The sequence below is a fragment of the Odocoileus virginianus genome, chromosome 16 (genome assembly GCF_023699985.2).
Source record: "Odocoileus virginianus isolate 20LAN1187 ecotype Illinois chromosome 16, Ovbor_1.2, whole genome shotgun sequence".
Taxonomy (NCBI): domain Eukaryota; kingdom Metazoa; phylum Chordata; class Mammalia; order Artiodactyla; family Cervidae; genus Odocoileus; species Odocoileus virginianus.
Genome location: NC_069689.1, coordinates 13950511 through 13964285, shown reverse-complemented (window position 1 = coordinate 13964285; position 13775 = coordinate 13950511). Strand labels below are relative to the sequence as shown.

Below are 13775 nucleotides of genomic sequence, written 5' to 3'. Positions count from 1 at the left end.
ACATTTTCCATGCCTCTGATGCCTGTGAGCTGTTTTCAGAAATCATTTTTGGTGAACTAGTGATGATAAAAATGAATAAAATTGTAAAGTCACAATAAGCAAGCAATATAAAGGCAGAATATTATTAGTCACAAAATTATTATGTGTAAATTATTATCATTCTAATTGTATTTTCCTTGCAATAGCCATAATAATGTACACGTGTATAACATTTTATGAGTCTGAGTCAACTGCACACACTCTGGTATGCCCAGGACAGCCCTGCTTTATGCTGTTTTCAGCCAAGTTGGGCTTGTTCCTGTTGTTCAGTTGTTAAGTTGTGTCCAACTCTTTGAGGCCCTAAGGACTGCAACAGGCTAGGCTCCCCTGTCCTTTACTATCTCCCGGAGTTCACTCAAATTCGTGTCCAGTGAGTCAGTGACTCCATCCAACCATCTCATCCTCTGTTGCCTGCTTCTCCTCTGCCTTCAATCTTCCCCAGCATCAGGGTCTTTTCAAATGGGTCAGCTCTTCGAATTAGGTGGCCAAAGCATTGGAACTTCAGCTTCAGCATCAGTCCTACCAATGAATAGTCAGGGTTGATACCCTTTAGGATTGACTGGTTTGATCTCCTTGCTGGCCAAGAGACTCTCAGGTGTCTTCTCTAATACCACAGTTTGAAAACATCCATTCATTGGTGCTCAGCATTCTTTATGGTCAAGCTCTCTCTTTATGGTCCAAGTTGGGCTTAACTGTTGGTAGTGTCCTGGTTTGGAGACCTTATATTAAGGCAGATTGATCAAAAAAAAATTAGTGTGTGTCATTTTCGACACTTATTGAGGGAGGCTTGGGGTCTCATCTTATCTCTCTGAACTGGTTTCCTGCTGGAAACACTGAAGGTAAAAACACATCCACCCATCCTCCACCTCAGAGTCTATCCACCACCAAGTCAAGATAACATTTGTCTTCGTTCTCTCTCTTCTCAAATCTCCCTGGGTCTCCCGCAATGAAGGCATATTCTTTACCATCTTAGCCACCAGGGAAGCCACTTGAATCTCCAACCGTAGTCAAAGTGGCCATCTCTTCTCATTAGGATTGACTACATAACTGGTGGATCCTAGTGAAAAATAAACACACAAGAAGGGGAGAGTGGAATGAATTGGGAGTGTAGCATTGACATATATAAACTACAGTATGTAAAACAGATACCTAGTGGGAAGCTGCTGTAAAGCACAATTCAGCTTGGTGCTCTGGATGACCTGGATGGGTGGGGTTGTGGGGGGGGCGTGGTCCAAGCGGGAGGGAATATGTGTTTACATATAGCTGATTCACTTCGTTGTACAGCAGAAATGAATACAACATTGTAAAGCAATTACACTCTAATATAAAATAATTAAGAATTTCAAAATGGTGACAGATTATTAAACCAAAAGCAGGGGCTTCCTATTTGCAAGGCCCCATGTGTCTGCCACCATCCTAATGCCCACCATCCGGGGCACGCAGAGTGGAATCAGGCTGCTCTCCTTATTCAGGGCTGTGCCATGAGTTAAAGATGGTACTCAGTGATCCCTTGATCTTCCTTTTTCCTGGCCACTCACTCGTATATTTGCTTTCTCGTCTGTGGCCTTGGCAAAATGACCAGGTTCTATGCGTTTCCATTTCCTGGTCAGTAAATAGAGAGGTCGATGCCTTTCCATGAAGATAATGCCAAGCTTCAGTGACAGTTTGTGTTGCAAGTTGCAGGGAGCTGGCCAGCCTCTCCCCGCTGTGATGACCAGCCCTGGCCTGCTTGCTGTCTGTCGCTAACCTTCCGGTGTGTGTGACCTGCTGGGCTCACAGCTGGATCTGAGACCCCAAGGCTCACACAGCAGACGTGACCCCCATCCTCTGGGGCTCACAGGGAGCGAGAGACAGACAGTAGTCCACCTCAGGAAGAGCCCTCGATTCCTGCCAATGTAAGAAGGTGGAGAGAAACGCAGTCCCTGTAATAAGGGAACTGACCCTGGGGAACACAGCTTTCTTGGGTCTGTAGCAATTGAGCTAAGATCTGAAGACCAAGAAGAGGCCAGAGAAGAAAAATGGATGGGAGAGACATTCCTGGCAGAGTTCAGTGTGAGCAAAGGCTCTGGGGACTTGTGATGCTTTAAGAAAGGACCAGCAGTGAGGCTGAGCAGACAGTGGGAGGGAAGGCGGACAGCTTGCAGAGGGCAGAGGAGGGCGAGGCTGGGGTGGGGGCTGGGGTTGTTATCCTCAGGGTTGGGAGCCCCCTGAAGACTTTGAAGCAGGGAGTTCCATTGGCCTATCACAGGGGACATGAGGGGACTGACTGACATGACCAGAAGCCACAGACCTATGATCTGAGAATTCCTCTCTAAGTAACCAAGGATTAAGAAATTAAACTTTTCTGGTTATCACGGTGTAGAGAACCATGAGCAGCAAAGTCTCCCGTGACACCCTCTACGAGGCGGTGTGGGAAGTCCTGCACGGAAACCAGCGCAAGCGCAGGAAGTTTTTGGAGACAGTGGAGCTTCCGATCAGCCTGCAGAACTATGACCCTCAGAAGGACAAACGCTTCTCGGGCACCGTCAGGCTTAAGTCCACTCCCTGCCCCAAGTTCTCCGTGTGTGTCTTGGGGGACCAGCAGCACTGTGATAAGGCCAAGGCTGTGGATATCCCCCAGATGGACATTGAGGCGCTGAAGAAACTCAACAAGAATAAGAAACTTGTCAAGAAGCTGGCCAAGAAACATGATGCCTTTTTGGCTTCAGTTTCTGATCAAGCAGATCCCCCGAATCCGGGCCCAGGCTTGAACAAGGCTGGCAAGTTCCCTTCCTTGCCGACCCACAATGAGTACATGGTGGCCAAAGTTGATGAAGTGAAGTCCACGATCAAGTTCCAGATGAAGAAGGTGCTGTGTCTGGCAGTGGCTGTTGGCCACCTGAAGATGACAGATGATGAGCTTGTGTACAGCATCCACTTAGCTGTCAACTTCCTGGTGTCATTGCTCAAGAAAAATTGGCAGGATGTCAGGGCCTTGTACATTAAGAGCACCATGGGCAAGCCCCAGAGTCTGTACTAAGGCATAACTTAATAAACCATACTAACCCATCAAAAAAAAAAAAAAAAGAAATCAAAATACCTGTTTCTTTTGACTTGATTTGGGTCCAGCCTCCAAAACACTACAGGAATAAAACATCCCTGGGAAAAAACTTGGATAAGTGTGGCTCAGGTAAGAGCTGTGCATCTCTTTCTCTGCATCCTTAGGACAGGTCTGGGACAGATGGCCCAAAAGAAGAACCCAGAATGATCATGGCTTCTTGCCTCCAAACCAAGCTGCTGTGGATACCGAGGCATCCTGTAGGGCCAACACACAGTGGGAGAAGCCCAACGCTTCCTCCTTGTTTAAGTAGACTCTTCCTCCCAGAAGCTGGTTTTAAACACACCAGCCCAGCATGGAGTGAAGGGCCCTTTGTAAGAGTTTCTCCATGGAGGGGGCGTCCTAACCCTGTTGGCCCTTTGATCTGCACTGGGAATGACAAGCAGTGCCCAAGAGGGCACCTGGACAGTCAGTGCAGGTTCTGAGGGCCTTTTTCCCTGTTCCAGTTCATGGAATGCCAGGCCTCCCTGGAAGGGAGCTTATTTACTTTGAGCAATGGAATGCAAACCTTCCATCTTTTCCCCCCAAATAATAGTATATAGAAAATTTTAATGTTACTAACCAGACACAGTGAAGTTGATTTTGCAGAAAGGGGATCAGGGGACCTAGCTTATCCCTACCTTGTCCCCAAACCCTGTAGCTGGAACAGGATGCATCAGCAGAACTCTAGGATGCAGTGTGTGTATTAATTGCTCAGCTGTGCCCGACTCTTTCAGACCCCATGGCCTGCCGCCCACCAGGCTCCTCTGTCCATGAGATTTTCCAGGCAGATACTGGAGTGGTTTGCCATTTCCTTCTCCAGGGAAGATTCAGTGAGGCAACCTGAAATCTGTAATCTCATGGAGAGATGAGGGAACAGAGGCTGGCCTGAGCTAAGAAAAGTTGACTGTGGCATTCAGCCTCTGTCTTGACCTTACTCTCATATTCTTAAGGGAGACTTGACATGCTCTGTTGGAATGGCCTCCAGATCTGGGGTTTCAGAGTCACACTCAGGATGAAGGAAGCCTTCCTCCTGCTTCTGTGTCTCCCCTGGCCAAGTCCCTTAGGAGCCCCGAGCTGTCCTCCCAACCCCAGCACCAAAGGGTGGGGCTGTGGGTCTGGAGATGAGCAGCGCTCTGTTGCCACTGACTCCTCACTCGAGGCCTTGCTGACACTCTCTCGGGGACCACCCCACTGTGTGCTGTAGGATGGCATTCATTTGCCAGGGTTGCCACAGCCAATCATCACAATTGGATGGCTTCAAACAATAGAAATATATGTGCTCATTCTTCTGGAGGCTGGAAGTCCAAAACCAGGGTGTTGACAGGAAGTAGATCCTTCTGGCCGTTCTGATAGAGAATCCCTTTCATGTCTCTCTCCCAGCCTCTGGTAACTTCCTTGGCAGTTCTTGGCTTCTAGATGCATCACTCTAATCTTTTTCTCCACTCATCATCACATGGTCTTTCCCTCTGTGGGTTTCTGTGTCTGTGGCTTCTTTTTTTTCCACAAGGACTTGTGATTGGATTTAGGGCCCTTCTAATCCAGGATGAGCTCACCTAGAGATCACCTTAATTGTACCTGCCACGACTTTCCAAAAGAGGACACATTTTGAGGTTCTGGCTAGACATACGTTTTAGAGATCACAATTCAAGCCAGTACAAGGACAAAGAGAAATTTCCAGCACAATCCCTGCCTATGAAGATCACAGGGTCCAGAGAGGGGCACACTCCTGAATAGACTGTGGCTTTCTCACCCCACCTCTCTGAGTCTAGCTTTCCTCCTTATAAACAGGGAGACACTTGCGCAAAGTCGTAGCCGAGAAGAAAGGATGTAATTTACACAGAGCTCTGGCCTCAACCCACAGCACCAGCTATGATGATTGTTTAGATCTTTTGGGGTGTGGGCAGGGCTCTGCCAGGGACCCCCAGAGGAGCTCAGTCTGACCAGGGAGAGAGGGTGACCCCTCCTCTGAGACACCTGGGAAGCGTGGAGGGAAGAGGATGCCCTGATTCCAGGGCCAGACCATCTGAATTGAGACCTTCCAGGGTACAACCCGGGCACTGGAAGTCTTGAATACCATCAGGTGAGCCTGAGGATGAGAACACTGGCTGCCTTTGAAGCATGAGTAACAGCCGCCAACTAAAAGAGGATGGACCTTCCAGGCCGAGGTCTTAGCTTCTGGGAAAGCCCAGCAATGAGAAGCCTCCTGCCTTGTCGGGTACTGGAAGTTGGCTGGAGCTGCCAGACATCCAAAGGAGGTGACAACCATCTCAGCCAGAGAAGATCAGGCTCCCCCGGTGCAGAGGTGGGTGGGGGCTTCTCTCAAAGGCTAGGCAGTGGGTGCCTAGCTAGCAGGGTGCCTGATGGACACATGTGCTAAGGCGCTTCAGTCGTGTCCGACTCTTTGCGACCCCATGGACTGTAGCCCACCAGGCTCCTCTGTCCATGGGCTTCTCCAGGCAAGCATACTGGAGTGGGTTGCCATGCCCTCCTCCAACAGTTAGCGCCTAATTAAGAGATAGCGAATCCGACACGACCGGGCAGCAGATGGGCCGAAGACGGAGACCTAAGTGGTGTTTACAGGCCAGGAAGGCACTGCTCTGCAGCCCCATTTGGTTGCTTTGATCCTTAATCCCAGCCTCAGGTGGGTGTCCCCAGAGCCAGACAGCACTAATCAGGGTGACAGCAGTCATACACTGAACATAAGCGGAGCAGGGTCAGGAAGACAGAGAGAGCAAGAGAGAAGACGGAAAAAAAGAGTCTTCGCGGGATAAAATTACCAGGCAAGACAGAAGGCTCGGAGCCGCTGGGGCGGGCTCCCCCGCCCAGGAGTCTGCCCTGGCCACCCCTAGTCTCCACCCGGGCCAGGCCAGCAGATGCTTCCAGTCTGCGATGGGAGCCTGGGGAGAAGGCCCGCCCCACACCTTACAGTGGGGCGAAGGTCAGGGTGTCAGAGACAGGGGCTTTCTGAACTCAGAGGAAGAATCTGGAATCAATGGACAGGGCAGGAGAAAGAGACCCATGGCTGCCTTGGTCACTGAAAACCTTATCCCTCCTTCCCTCCTTCTTGTTTCGTTGCTCAGCCATGTCTTGACTCTTTTGTGGCCCTGTGGACTGTGGCCCCTCCAGGCTCCTCTTTAATGGGATTCTCCAGGCAAGGATACTGGAGTGGGTTGCCATTTCCTTTTCCAGGGGATCTTCCTGACCCAGGGATCAAATCTGCTTCCCCCACATTGGCAGGTGGATTCTTTACTACTAAGCCCACCAGGGAAACCTCCTTCATCCTTGTGATGTGTCAAACTAAACAAGACACAGCCAAAGGCTGGTGTTAGCGCTTAACATTTAATGAGAGCTTCAAAACTGTGTCTCAGCCATACTTAAATGAATAATTTTTTTTTTCCTGAAAAAAAAAAAAGAGAGAGAGGGAGAGAGAAAGGGGGAAATAAAAAAAAAGATGATGGCTCTGAGATGTATTCTGCCACTCAGGCTTGGATACCGATCAGTTATCTGGATAATTAAGCAGTATCAGCAGGCAACCAGATCCCCGAAACTTGATATTAATCCGTCCCTCTTAATAGTAACACAGCGCTGCCGCAGTAGAACTGAACCGAGACCTGCTAATCCTCTCCCCGCGTTCTGGCATCAGCACACAGCGCTGCTTTCCCAGAGAGGTTCAGGGCATGCTATCAGCAGCTTAAACCTCATTTCGGCTTTGAATCAAAGTATATTAGGGAAGTCTGAAAGAGTCGAGATGACTGCAGATTTCCCAGTGAGAGAATAATTCAGAACTGCCTTGCCAGTGGCCAAGGGGCAAGGCGACCAGCTTTCAGGGTTGTCTCTCTCTGAGGTTTGTGTTCAAACCAAAGGCAGCCGACAACTGACTCTCTCTCAAGTCAGGGCATCTGGGGTTTTGTTGCCTTGATTCCCCCACCCCACTAAGACCCCACCTTGAACCTGTGGCCTTCAGACCCACTGGCGCACTGTGGGAGCCCAAGAGTGGGGATAAATCTCCACTGGTGTCCATGTCAAGTCTGGGGGGTTCTGGGTCTGCTCCCTTGCTGCCCAAGTTTGGTCTCTTGGCTCTGCTTCTCATTTCATCTCTCTCCTTCCCCTCTGGATGATGCTTTCGCTTCTGACTTCTTGCCTCTAAATCTGGTGCCCTCCTGTAGATTACAAACAAATTTCAGTTTTGGTCTGAGACATCCCAATGTCTTTACTGTGAGCAAATCCCTTAAGCAGATGTTCAGGACATAGGATCTTAAAAAAACTCACATATGTCGATACACACCAAGAAATGTCAATAAATTGCTGGGGCCAATGGTTTAAAATGACATCTGTCCTGTAGGCATGATTTTGAACAGCAGCAGAATGACCTTTGTGAAGCACCTGTTTGACCATGTCCCCCGTGACTGAAGCGTCCAGGTGTTGTTTGACCATGTCCCACCTACCTAAGGCATCCAGGTACCTTGGCTGTGCTCTTTGGGAAAGACCAGCATTCTTGAGGGGCCTCGTATTGTTTTCCATCTCATGCACATCCCACCCTCGTCTCTCCCATGTACGTCTCAACTTCCATCCAGCCTGTGGGCAGTGTCTCTTCTTCCCCAACTCACACCATCGAGTCTCCGTCTGAACTCCCTTCTCTGCACTCAGGGGATCCTCCGTGTCCCCAGCTCCCAGTTAGATCTTTCTTGTTCAGGCTGCCTTCTGCGGCCCCTCCTCCCCGGGGCCAGGTCTCAGGGGTGTCATTCTGAGAACTCGGTCGTTCCTTCAAGGCAACCTTTGAGTAGAGTGGGAATAATAATACTGACCCGGCATGGTTCGGCGTTTAGAGATAAAGGGTAAGAAAAGGCTTGGGGCCATTCCAGAGTGCAAAATATATCCATCATCTGGGGTCAGCCCTGCCAGCCTGTTCTTCAGATGGTCCCCAGAGGACTCCAGGCCCTTGTGTCCTTACTTCCTACATCCACCCCCGGGGATGGACCCTCAGCCACTTCCATGAAGAGGCGGAACTGGGAGGTCAGTTTGCTGAACATCACGGACTCATGCATTATGGGAGCTGGGGCCAGCTTCTGTGCCTCTATGTATAAAGTAGCGATGAGCTCAATTCTCGGTGACAAACAGGAGGATGACGGAGGGAGGGGGTGCACGCGCATTGACAACGGAGAGTGCTGCTACCTTTACCTTTTCACTTATTATTTGTACAAAAACAGGAAAATGTTTTTACAGGCTGAGCCAATGGTGCTACGGAAACTGAATTAGAGCATCCTTAATTAATATGTCAGAATATAACAAATGATGAAAATATGTATAATTAAATTCTTGCGCTGAAACAGGATTCGAAAATGCAACCGAAATAGCAGCATGGCGTTTTTCCTTTTACTCTTTCACCCCCTCCCTCCCGGGCCCCCTCCCTCTCCTTTCCTCCAGAAAAATAATAATAATAATGCAAAAAAGACGTGTTGAGGCTGTGGCAGCTGCCACCTGCGTCGACCTCGAAGATGAATGGGTGGCTGGCGCTGACAGCCTGGTCACCCCCAAAATTAGACACAAATTGTCGAGATTAAAAATCCTCCCCCAATCAGGTGCCGCCTGCCTTATTTTCATACGGAGATGCTGCAGGCTGTGTGCGTGACAGCTGGACAGGGTGGTTCTCACAGAGCGATAAGGCTGCTAGAGACAGGTGCGGGGAGAAGCCAACATCGTGAATAAATACACGATTATTCTACATGGGGGTGATACAGAGAGGAATATTTAATTTCTGTATTCGCTTTGGCTCCCAGCGTGGCACAGAGGTGGCCCTGGACACGACCCTACAGACTGATGAGGCGATGGGCCTGGATTTGATCAGAATGCATGCGCCCCTGTTCACCCGATCTGAAGCGTGGCTGAGTCCCTCGGGCCCAGTCCCCCTGGGTCGACAAAGTCTTGAGGACCTAGCCACCTGTGTGCCCTCAAGAAGGAGACCTTGGGGCTTCCTCAGACCCTCGGGGGACTCTGACCCTGGAGTGCGAGCATATTCTCCTTTGAGGAGTGAAAGGGAACAGCCCTTTTCTGATCCCTGGAGATGAAGTGTCATGAGGCCAGTGTTTTTGGTTTATCTGATCTGAGGGCGATGTTGGGTCATTTAGAAGATTGCTTTCTGAGGCTTTCTGCCTGTTTTATCCCCATGAATGGTGATGCTCTCACACTGCCCTCCAAGGAGGCAAAAGGAAGGCCTTTCTTAAAGGGGTGATGCTTCTTGTGGGGACCAAATGCTCCTCTGAAGGGAACTGAGTTGTTCATAAGCACCAGGTGAATAGGACTGGTGTCTTTGTGCATCAAGAGCTGCTCCATAAATGTGGGACCAGGGTGTCCTGGAGCATCAGTTTAAGGGCAGGCTTTGGTGACAGACCAAGAGCCAAACCTTGGTTTTGCTGCCTAGTTTGTGTGACCCTGGGTGCAACTTACTGACCTTAGGACTCAATTTTCTTATAGGTAAGTTGAGAATGATGTTATTTCTCTCCAAGAATTGTGGTGACGGGTAAATAATATAGTGTATAAAGGCCTGGAGTAGATGTGGAGATGGGCTGCCCAGATGGCCTGGCCAGAAAGTGGCCAGAAGGCAGCCCCCAGCTCTCAGACCCTCACCGTTTCCAGAGGGAGCCCTGAGCTGGTGACTGAGATTGGTGGGCGTACCTAGGCCTCGCATTGGATGGGGGCCCACTGGTCCGGGGGGAGCAGAGTTCCTTCCAGAACTGGGCTGGCTGTGGCTTTGCTGGGCCCCCATCACTGCGCATCTCCTCTGTCTGCTCACCTGTCTCCTCCCCCTTCCTCTCCAGGTAAGGATCCTTCTATGAGCATCTAAGTTTCAAAATCTGTGTCGGCATCTGCTTCTTCAAAACTCAACCTGGACAAGATCTTTGCCAAAGGGCACCAAGGAAGAGCTTTAAGGAAACTGCCCCCCGCCCCGGCCTCCTGGAGAAGTGACACCGCACGGTGTTGGCCTCTGTGTGGAGTCACTTCAGTTGTGTCTGACTCTTTGCAGCCCCATAGATGGTAGTCCACAGGCTCCTCTGTCCCTGGAATTCTCCAGGCAGATATTGGAGTGGGTAGCCTTTCCTTTCTCCAGTGGATCTTCTTGACCCAGGGACTGAACCCACATCTCCTGTGTCTCCTGCTTTGCAGGCAGATTCTTTACCTGTTGAAGCATCAGGGAACACGGGAGGGAGTTAAATCTTAGAAAACCAATACGTCATCAGTGTTCCTTTGCTCCCCTCCCTGGAGAAACACCAACTCCCCAAGGAAGGGGCTTGGACTGCTGGGAGCCTATGCAGAGAGTGGGACAGTGGAACTGGAAGGATGAAAGAAAAAGAGAAAGAAAGAGTTTATTTAATAGTCTTGGGTTTAGGAATGAGGACATTCTGGTCCTTGGAGCCATGTTCTCATTGGAGAGAAGGCTTTCCCTGGACATGGTCCATGACCAACTCCCCTGGTCATCAACTCACTGAGGTATATTCTGATTATCAATCTGGATTCCTGAGTCCTTTGCACAAAGCAAGAATGGGCACAGAAATAAACATACTCTGAGTGCTGGGAGTAAATATTTTCAACTCTAACTCAATACATTGACTGGCATGGGTCCATCCCCACCTCCGCCATATGCAAATGGACTCATCTGAGCTATGCAACTCAACTTAGTCTTTCTGAGCCTCAGTTTCCAGGCTTCTCTTAAGGAACAAATGAGTGAAACAAACATGGAAAATGCTCAGCCTGTTCCAAGCACAAGTAGAAGGACAGGACTTGGCCATCCCCCTTTCTGCTACAAGGAGCCTGGCCTTGGCCAGGAGACCTCAAGGTGACTTGAAGAAGATGCCGCTTTCCTTTGGCCTGCTGTACAGCTTTGGGCCATCCAGTTGCTTTCTCTGAATCCGACCCATCTCATCTTTAAAATTGGTGTCAGATGGCCCATGAGTCCAAGTTACCTCTTCCATCTCTGAGCTTCTTAACAGTCGCCAGTGCCATTCCTTCCCTGGGGACTTGGTCCTTCCAGTTGCCTGCATCTCCCATCTCCCCAGCACACTCAAAACATAGCTGTGTGCATTCAACTAGAGTTGTGTGGGGCACTTCTTCCCGGCACAAGAAGAACTTTATTTTTTTTTTCCTAAGTACCCGTGGACATCTTCAAATGAGACAGACAAATGAATGGATATGTTTGTTTAAAGATAAAGTGGCATGTCCCATTTCTTTCAGTTCAGTGCAAATCAACTCAGCCAACACAGCTTGAGTGCATCATATGCTACGTTCCAGAAATTGTGTGTTCTCTAACTTCACTTGAAGTGTTCTCAGGATCCCCAACCTTGCCATATCAAGAGTGCTTTTGGCGGAAACCAGGGCTCCCTCTACCCTAGAATTTTCTGTCTCAACTGGCCAGTCATTACGACAGCCACTGCCTCATGCTCTTTCTTCTCTGACCATTCAGTCCTCACTGCCTTCCCGTAGACTTTCACCTGTTTCCCTGCTGCTCATTTGCAATCAGATACCATCCTCCACTCATTTTCCAAGGCAATGCCAATGAAAGGTCAATCGCTAATGACTAACCATTTTTATGGAAATGCCAAGGAGGTACCAAGAGGATTGCAACCCAAGGAAGGACCACTCAAAGCTGGATTCCTCTGTGCATGCTCAGTTGCTCAGTCCTATCTGACTCTGTGACCTATGGACTGTGTCCTGCAGACTCCTCTGCCCATGGGATTTCTCAGGCAAGAACACTGCAGTGGGTTGCAGTTTCCTTCTTCAGAGAATCTTCCCCACCCCAGGGTTGAACCCGCACCTCCTTCATTGGGAGGCAGATTCTTTACCACTGAGCCCCCTGGGAAACCCTGGAGTTGGATCTCACACAGCATATCAGACACACCTCACAGAGTAAACTGACCATCCCCAGTGTGGTGTCCTCTGAGATGCTTCTTCTTAGCCCTTGCAACCTGCGTGGGCCTGGAGCCCATCTCGTGCTCCTATCAGGGACTTCTCCTCTCTCATGGTCCAGGGAGTCACTGGAAACTATCCCTAATCAATTCTTCACTCTTAGAGGAAATGAAACATCAATTCACTTCACGCTATGGACAAAGAATGTCACCTGCTGCATCAGTAAAAAAAAAGGAATTGAGGCCATCAAGCCAACTGACTGTACCAGTTGAGGGGATTTAGGATGACGCAAAAAGGAACATAGGGGACCTAGATAATTAAGGTGCACACCAAAGGAATGATTTCAATGAGCCCAGACTCTCGCATCTTCCCATATATAGAAGAATGCTAAAGTCTTTAACTTGAGACGTCTGTTTTTACTTTAAATAGTGGTGATCTTTTAATGTTCCAATTGCCTGTTTTTTGTTGCACAAAATTCTATCCTGTCTCTGCCTTTACATCTTCAGAACAATCCCTTAGAGCTATCTGAGAGGCTAATTCCTGGACTTGAAGTCCTCAGAAAGTTCACCAAATAAAACATAATTCTCAACTTTTAGGTGGTGCGTTTTTTTCGGTTGACAATACTGATATGTTTATATGTGGTAGAAAAAAAGGATAGAAGGAGAAAAGGAAGGAAGGAAGAGGGGAGAGATAATATTCTTATACAGAGAATTGTATCTCCTTATTATCTCAAATCAATCCTTTAAAAGTAGGATTTCAGCCTTTATAACCAACAAAGCTGTTAAAGTAATTTCTCAAACATAAAAGCAGTCTTCTCCTGAAGGTTAATTTTGCCTACCTGCCATTGGAACAGAAAGGTCTTCAAGTATCTTTCAAAAGAGTCCCTTATTTGTTCTCAGGACCCAAACACATGCCCACAGATATGCATATAAATGATTAAGAAATCACAATGTATTGCAGACTCTTCTAATATGTAATAATCCACTGAAACATACAATGGCACAAGGAAGATTCCATTACCCTAATTTGACAGATGACAAAACTCACCTAAGAGACTTAAGTGATTTACCCAAGCTGGTAAGCGGCTGTCTGGGACCTGAGTTCAGGTAGACTTGCTTTAGGGTCTCTGCCTGAGAACAAGTCTTCATAATGCTGCTGTTGTTTAGTTGTTAAGTCATGTCCGACTCTTGTGACCCAGTGGCCCACCAGGCTCCTCTCTCCATGATATTTCTCAGGCAAGAATACTGGAGTAGGTTGTCATTTCCTTCTCCAAGGGGTCGTCCCAACCCACAGATCTAACTCTCATCTCTTGCTTGGCAGGCAGGTTCTTTAACTCTGAGTCACTGGGGAAATTCAGTCCTCACATTACATGCCTACAAAAAGATACAGTCCTGGCATTTGCTCTTGGACTTCCCCAATACCCAAGACAAAGCCCTTACTGAGCCTACATCACACAGACTCCACTGACATTACTGCCATTTGATGGAAGTGAAACCACACAACTCAAATGAAGACAAACTCACTGTCTTTTAATAGAAATCACAGATCTCAGGACTTAATGAAGCTCAGGCTCCTTATGTCTCATCACAGAAATAATTCAGTAAAAGAAAAGTGATAGGTAAGAAGCAGATTTGGAGAGACTCACATTCCATAGACAGAATGCCCTGAAATTTTGAGTAGTTAGATTTTATGGGCTAAGTAATGTCATAGGCTAATGAGTGGGAGCATTATTCCAAGTATTTTGGTGAAGTGGCAGAGA

The 13775-nt window shown here is 48.5% G+C and overlaps 1 pseudogene; it reads left to right on the top strand.

Moving 5' to 3' along the window:
• The first annotated feature begins 2396 nt into the window (after positions 1-2396).
• On the top strand, positions 2397-3058 carry LOC110140584 (large ribosomal subunit protein uL1 pseudogene; annotated as a pseudogene).
• The last annotated feature ends 10717 nt before the right edge of the window (positions 3059-13775 follow it).